The sequence below is a fragment of the Oncorhynchus tshawytscha genome, unplaced genomic scaffold (genome assembly GCF_018296145.1).
Source record: "Oncorhynchus tshawytscha isolate Ot180627B unplaced genomic scaffold, Otsh_v2.0 Un_contig_6377_pilon_pilon, whole genome shotgun sequence".
NCBI lineage: Eukaryota > Metazoa > Chordata > Actinopteri > Salmoniformes > Salmonidae > Oncorhynchus > Oncorhynchus tshawytscha.
The window spans coordinates 1-7659 of NW_024609314.1; the positions used below are offsets into that span (position 1 = coordinate 1).

The following is a 7659-nucleotide window of genomic DNA, read 5'->3' on the forward strand; positions in this document are numbered from 1 at the left end:
GAGAGAGAGAGAGAGAGAGACGCTGTCTGTCTGTCTGTCTGTCATGTCTGTCTGTCTGTCTGTCTGTCTGTCTCTCTCTCTCTCTCTCTCTCTCTCTCTCTCTCTCTGTCTGTCTGTCTGTCTGTCTGAGAGAGAGAGCGAGAGAGAGAGACAGAGAGAGAGAGACAGAAGAAGACAGACAGACAGATAGAGAGAGAGAGTGTGAGTGAGAGAGAGAGTGTGAGTGAGAGAGAGAGGTAGCGAGAGACAGACAGACAGAGAGAGAGAGTGTGAGTGAGAGAGAGAGACAGAGAGAGAGGCTCATGCTTTGTTGATTTCAAAAAGCCTTCGACTCAATCTGGCATGAGGTCTGCTATACAAACTGATGGAAAGTGGTGTTGGGGGTAAAACATACGACATTATAAAATCCATGTACACAAACAACAAGTGTGCGGTTAAAATTGGCAAAAACACACACATTTCTTCACACAGGTCGTGGGGTTAGACAGGGATGCAGCTTAAGCCCCACCCTCTTCAACATATATATCAACGAATTGGCGAGGCACTAGAAAAGTCTGCAGCACCCGGCCTCCCCTGCTAGAATCCGAAGTCAAATGTCTGTTGTTTGTTGATGATCTGGTGCTTCTGTCACCAACCAAAGGGCCTACAGCAGCACCTAGATCTTATGCACAGATTCTGTCAGACCTGGGCCCTGACAGTAAAATCTCAGTAAGACCAAAATAATGGTGTTCCAAAAAAGGTCCAGTCACCAGGACCACAAATACAAATCCATCTAGACACTGTTGCCTAGGCACACAAAAAACTATACATACCTGGGCCTAAACATCAGCACCACAGGTAACTTCCACAAAGCCGTGAACGATCTGAGAGACAAGGGGCAAAGAAGGGCACTCTATGCCATCAAAAGAAACATAAATTTCAACATACCAATTAGATCTGGCTAAAAATACTTGAATCAGTCATAGAGCCCATTGCCCTTTATGGTTGTGAGGTCTGGGGTCCGCCACCAACCAAGACTTACAAAATGGGACAAACACCAAATTGAGACTCTGCACGCAGAATTCTGCAAAAATATCCTCCGTGTACAGTAGAACACCAAATAATGCATGCAGAGCAGAATTAGGCCGATACCACTAATTATCAAAATCCAGAAAAGAGCTGTTAAATTCTACAACCACCTAAAAAGACGATTCACAAACCTTCATAACAAAGCCATCACCTACAGAGAGATGAACCTGGAGAAGAGTCCCCTAAGCAAGCTGGTCCTGGGGCTCTGTTCAAGAACACAAACACACACTACAGAGCCCCAGGACAGCAGCACAGGTAGGCCCACCAAATCATGAGAAACAAAAAGATAATAACTACTTAACACATTGGAAAGAATTAACAAAAAAAACAGAGCAAACTAGAATGCTATTTGGCCCCACACAGAGAGTACACAGCGGCAGAATACCTGACCCTGTGACTGACCCAATTAAGGAAAGCCTTGACTATGTACAGACTCAGTGAGCATAGCCTTGCTATTGAGAAGGCCGCCGTAGGCAGACATGGCTCTCAGAAGACAGGCTATGTGCTCACTGCCCACAAAAATGAGGTGGAAACTGAGCTGCACTTCCTAACCTCCTGCCCAATGTATGACCATATTAGAGAGACATATTTCCCTCCCAGATTACACAGATCCACAAAGAATTTGAAAACAAATCCAATTTTGAAAAACTCCCATATCTACTGGGTGAAATTCACAGTGTGCCATCACAGCAGCAAGATTTGTGACCTGTTGCCACGAAGACAGCCAGTGAAGAACAAACACCATTGTAAATACAACCCATATTTATGCTTATTTATTTTTATCTTGTGTCCTTTAGCCATTTGTACATTGTTAGAACACTGTATATATATATAATATGACATTTGTAATGTCTTTACTGTTTTGAAATTTCTGTATGTGTAATGTTTTACTGTTAATTTTTGTTGTTTTTCACTTTATATATTCACTTTGTATGTTGTCTACCTCACTTGCTTTGGCAATGTTAACACATGTTTCCCATGCCAATAAAGCCCTTGAATTGAATTGAATTGAATTGAGAGAGAGACAGACAGACAGACAGAGAGAGAGAGAGACAGACAGACAGAGAGAGACAGACAGACAGACAGACAGACAGACAGACAGACAGACAGACAGACAGACAGACAGACAGACAGACAGACAGACAGACAGACAGACAGACAGACAGACAGACAGACAGACAGACAGACAGACAGACAGACAGACAGACAGACAGACAGACAGACAGAGAGTGAGTGAGTGAGTGAGTGAGTGAGATAGTGAATCATGACTTCAACATGTAGAACAGCTACAACAGAGACTGTTAACTCCTCTTCAACATGTAGAACAGCTACAACAGAGACTGTTAACTCCTCTTCAACATGTAGAACAGCTACAACAGAGACTGTTAACTCCTCTTGTCCCTCAGAGGAATGCTGCTATTCCCAGCTTCCCAAAAAGCCCCCTAGTAGTTCACTATTCATTTATTTTACCTTCATTTAAGTTGACAAGTCAGTTAAGAACAAATTCTTATTTACAATGACGGCCTACACCGGCCAAACCCGGATGACGCTGGGCTAATTGTGCGCCGCCCTACGGGACTCCCAATCACGGCCATTTGGGCCATAATCCAACTTCTCTCTGTCCTTTTGAGAGAGACTGCTGTTTTCTATAAAGCTACTGTCAAATACGGCATTTTCTCTTCCAATAGCATAAACCTTTACTAGTCCTGTTAACTCCAGTTCCTTCCTCTACTAGTCCTGTTTACTAGTTCTGTTTACTACAGTTCCTTCCTCTACTAGTCCTGTTTACTACAGTTCCCTCCTTTACTAGTCCTGTTTACTACAGTTCCCTCCTTTACTAGTCCTGTTTACTACAGTTCCCTCCTTTACTAGTCCTGTTTACTACAGTTCCCTCCTTTACTAGTCCTGTTTACTACAGTTTCCTCCTTTACTAGTCCTGTTTACTACAGTTCCCTCCTTTACTAGTCCTGTTTACTACAGTTCCCTCCTTTACTAGTCCTGTTTACTACAGTTCCCTCCTTTACTAGTCCTGTGTACTCCAGAGAGAGAGAGTCCTGTTTACTCCAGTTCCTTCCTCTACTAGTCCCGTGTACTCCAGTTCCTTCCTCTACTAGTCCTGTTTACTAGTCCTGTTTACTCCAGTTCCGTTACCATGGAACCCTGTACTAGAATCCAGTCAGAGGAGACTGTTTGTAGAGGGATTCTATGTGTCACTGTGTCAGTCTGAATCTGTCAATACTGTTACTGTGTCAGTGATGGGCTGCCCCCTCCGGAACTGTGTGTGTGTGTGTGTGTGTGTGTGTGTGTGTGTGTGTCTACATACGTACTGTGTGTGTGTGTGTGTGTGTGTGTGTGTGTGTGTGTACATACGTACTGTGTGTGTGTTCTGCGGGCCCTGGGAACACACAGCCTGGTGAGCGGTAGCTGGGTGGCGTCAGGGACAGAACTGACTGAGTGGTCAGAGTATGTCAGTATGACCATCAGTATGATGAGCACTCAGCCATTACACACACACACACACACACACACACACACACACACACACACACACACACACGACTCACACACACACACACACACACACACACACACACACACACACACACACACACACACACACACACACACCGATTCCCCCTGTAAAACCGTGTGTGGTTAAAACTCCCCGTTAACTGGGCCTGGGAGGAGAGGAGCGAGGACTAATTAAATAACACCGGGTCTGTTTCCATGTGTGTTAGACTCATCACATTATACAGAGAGCCCACAGTGACACACAGACATGTCAATGAACCCCCCCCAAGGCATTCACATGTATCCCACTTAGCATCTCATCACAACCCATTTCAATGGAACAGACACATCCATGGAATATCAATCAGAGGTTATTAGATCAGTCAGACACCTAAACCTCGTTAAGCAAGAAGACTGTTTTTCATGTTGAAGAATTAGATGTTTTAAGTGAAGTTGAAGGCGTAGAATTAGTAAAGCACGCGATGAATAAATCAGAGCTCCTCTGGCACTAGAAGACACAGAGTAGGACTGGTCAACAACTAGCAGCTATGCTATCATTAGCATGTAATAAACAATAGCAGCTAAGCCATGTTTAGCATGTAACAAACACTAGCAGCTACGCTATCATTAGCATGTAAAAACCACTAGCAGCTATGCTATCATTAGCATGTAACAAACACTAGCAGCTATGCTATCATTAGCATGTAACAAACACTAGCAGCTATGCTATCATTAGCATGTAACAAACACTAGCAGCTATGCTATCATTAGCATGTAAAAACCACTAGCAGCTATGCTATCATTAGCATGTAACAAACACTAGCAGCCAAACTATCATTACCATGTAACAAACACTAGCAGCTAAACTATCATTACCATGTAACAAACACTAGCAGCTAAACTATCATTACCATGTAACAAACACTAGCAGTTATGCTATCGTTAGCATGTAACAAACACTAGCAGCTATGCTATCATTAGCATGTAAAAACCACTAGCAGCTAAACTATCATTAGCATGTAACAAACACTAGCAGCTAAACTATCATTACCATGTAACAAACACTAGCAGCAAACTATCATTACCATGTAACAAACACTAGCAGCTATGCTATCATTACCATGTAACAAACACTAGCAGCTATGCTATCATTAGCATGTAACAATTGTGTTTGGGGGTCGGATCAGGGGGCGGAGGGACAGTGTCCCCTCGGGGAGGTGGGGGGCGGGGCTTGGGTCCAGTCAAGCAGGATGATCAGAAGGTCATGCTCACCCTCCCCTGGGGTTCAGGAAGGGGAGAGGAACCCCCAAAAGATGAAAGGGGAACAGGGGTTGTCCCACTTTCTGTTGAGAGGACTGTGTCCCAAATGACACCCAAATCCCCAACAAATCTGGTCTAAAGTAGTGCACTACCATAGGGCCCTGGTTAAAGTAGTGCACTACCATAGGGGCTCTGGTCTAAAATAATGCACTATATAGGGAATAGGAGCCATTTGGGTAACAATTCCAAATCCCTACCCCTTAACCAATACAGTAAAGACTGACAGGGGATATATGAACCATAACCCCTAACCTATACAGTAGACTGACAGGGGACAGTATAACATAACCCCTAACCTATACAGTAGACTGACAGGGACACCTCTAACATGTAACCTAACCTATGCAGTAGACTGACAGGGGACACCTCTAACCATAACCCCTAACCTATACAGTAGACTGACAGGGACACCTCTAACCTATACAGTAGACTGACAGGGACACCTCTAACCATAACCTCTAACCTATACAGTAGACTGACAGGGACACCTCTAACCATAAGCCCTAACCTATACAGTAGACTGACAGGGACACCTCTAACCATAACCCCTAACCTATACAGTAGACTGACAGGGACACCCTCTAACCAGTAACCTAACCTATACAGTAGACTGACAGGGACACCTCTAACCCTAACCCTAACCTATACAGTAGACTGACAGGGACACTAACCATAACCCTAACCTATACAGTAGACTGACAGGGACACCTCTAACCATAACCCCTAACCTATACAGTAGACTGACAGGGACACCTCTAACCATAACCCTAACCTATACAGTAGACTGACAGGGACACCTCTAACCATAACCCCCTAACCTATACAGTAGACTGACAGGGACACCTCTAACCATAACCCCTAACCTATACAGTAGACTGACAGGGACACCTCTAACCATAACCCCTAACCTATACAGTAGACTGACAGGGACACCTCTAACCATAACCCTAACCTATACAGTAGACTGACAGGGACACCTCTAACCATAACCCCTAACCTATACAGTAGACTGACAGGGACACCTCTAACCATAACCCCTAACCTATACAGTAGACTGACAGGGGACACCTCTAACCATAACCCCTAACCTATACAGTAGACTGACAGGGGACACCTCTAACCATAACCCCTAACCTATACAGTAGACTGACAGGGACACCTCTAACCATAACCCCTAACCTATACAGTAGACTGACAGGGACACCTCTAACCATAACCCCTAACCTATACAGTAGACTGACAGGGACCATAACCCCTAACCTATACAGTAGACTGACAGGGACACCTAACCTAACCATAACCCCTAACCTATACAGTAGACTGACAGGGACACCTCTAACCATAACCCCTAACCTATACAGTAGACTGACAGGGACACCTCTAACCATAACCCTAACCTATACAGTAGACTGACAGGGACACCCCTAACCTATACAGTAGACTGACAGGGACACCCCTAACCTATACAGTAGACTGACAGGGACACCTCTAACCATAACCCCTAACCTATACAGTAGACTGACAGGGACACCTCTAACCATAACCCCTAACCTATACAGTAGACTGACAGGGACACCTCTAACCATAACCCCTAACCTATACAGTAGACTGACAGGGACACCTCTAACCATAACCCCTAACCTATACAGTAGACTGACAGGGACACCTCTAACCATAACCCCTAACCTATACAGTAGACTGACAGGGACACCTCTAACCATAACCCCTAACCTATACAGTAGACTGACAGGGACACCATAACCCTAACCTATACAGTAGACTGACAGGGGGAGCTCTCCTTCACTGACCTGGGCTCCTTCACATGCATCCTGCCAAAAACATCTAGATAAGGGACCCATTGCTCTCATTTTGCATCCTGCCATAACAACTGATCAAAGAAAATTCAGAGCTCTCATTCTCCTTCACTGACCTGGGCTCCTTCACATGTAACAACTGATCTGAGAGCAGTTGAAGGACCATTCAGAGCTCTCCTTCACTGACCTGGGCTCCTTCACATGTAACAACTGATCTGAGAGCAGTTGAAGGACCATTCAGAGCTCGCTCTCATTCTCCTTCACTGACCTGGGCTCCTTCACATGTAACAACTGATCTGAGAGCAGTTGAAGGACCATTCAGGAGCTCTCTCATTCTCCTTCACTGACCTGGGCTCCTTCACATGTAACAACTGATCTGAGAGCAGTTGAAGGACCATTCAGAGCTCGCTCTCATTCTCCTTCACTGACCTGGGCTCCTTCACATGTAACAACTGATCTGAGAGCAGTTGAAGGACCATTCAGAGCTCGCTCTCATTCTCCTTCACTGACCTGGGCTCCTTCACATGTAACAACTGATCTGAGAGCAGTTGAAGGACCATTCAGAGCTCTCTCTCATTCTCCTTCACTGACCTGGGCTCCTTCACATGTAACAACTGATCTGAGAGCAGTTGAAGGACCATTCAGAGCTCTCTCTCATTCTCCTTCACTGACCTGGGCTCCTTCACATGTAACAACTGATCTGAGAGCAGTTGAAGGACCATTCAGAGCTCTCTCTCATTCTCCTTCACTGACCTGGGCTCCTTCACATGTAACAACTGATCTGAGAGCAGTTGAAGGACCATTCAGAGCTCTCTCTCATTCTCCTTCACTGACCTGGGCTCCTTCACATGTAACAACTGATCTGAGAGCAGTTGAAGGACCATTCAGAGCTCGCTCTCATTCTCCTTCACTGACCTGGGCTCCTTCACATGTAACAACTGATCTG

At 45.0% G+C, this 7659-nt stretch overlaps 1 long non-coding RNA gene across 1 annotated transcript; it reads right to left on the reverse strand.

Moving 5' to 3' along the window:
- Positions 1 to 5182: 5182 nt before the first annotated feature.
- LOC121844579 lies at positions 5183 to 6643 on the reverse strand. Its single transcript, XR_006082051.1, has 3 exons — positions 6618 to 6643; positions 5266 to 5317; positions 5183 to 5220 (listed from the first exon to the last, which is right to left on the reverse strand). It is a non-coding gene; the product is annotated as an uncharacterized LOC121844579 (long non-coding RNA).
- Positions 6644 to 7659: the final 1016 nt, after the last annotated feature.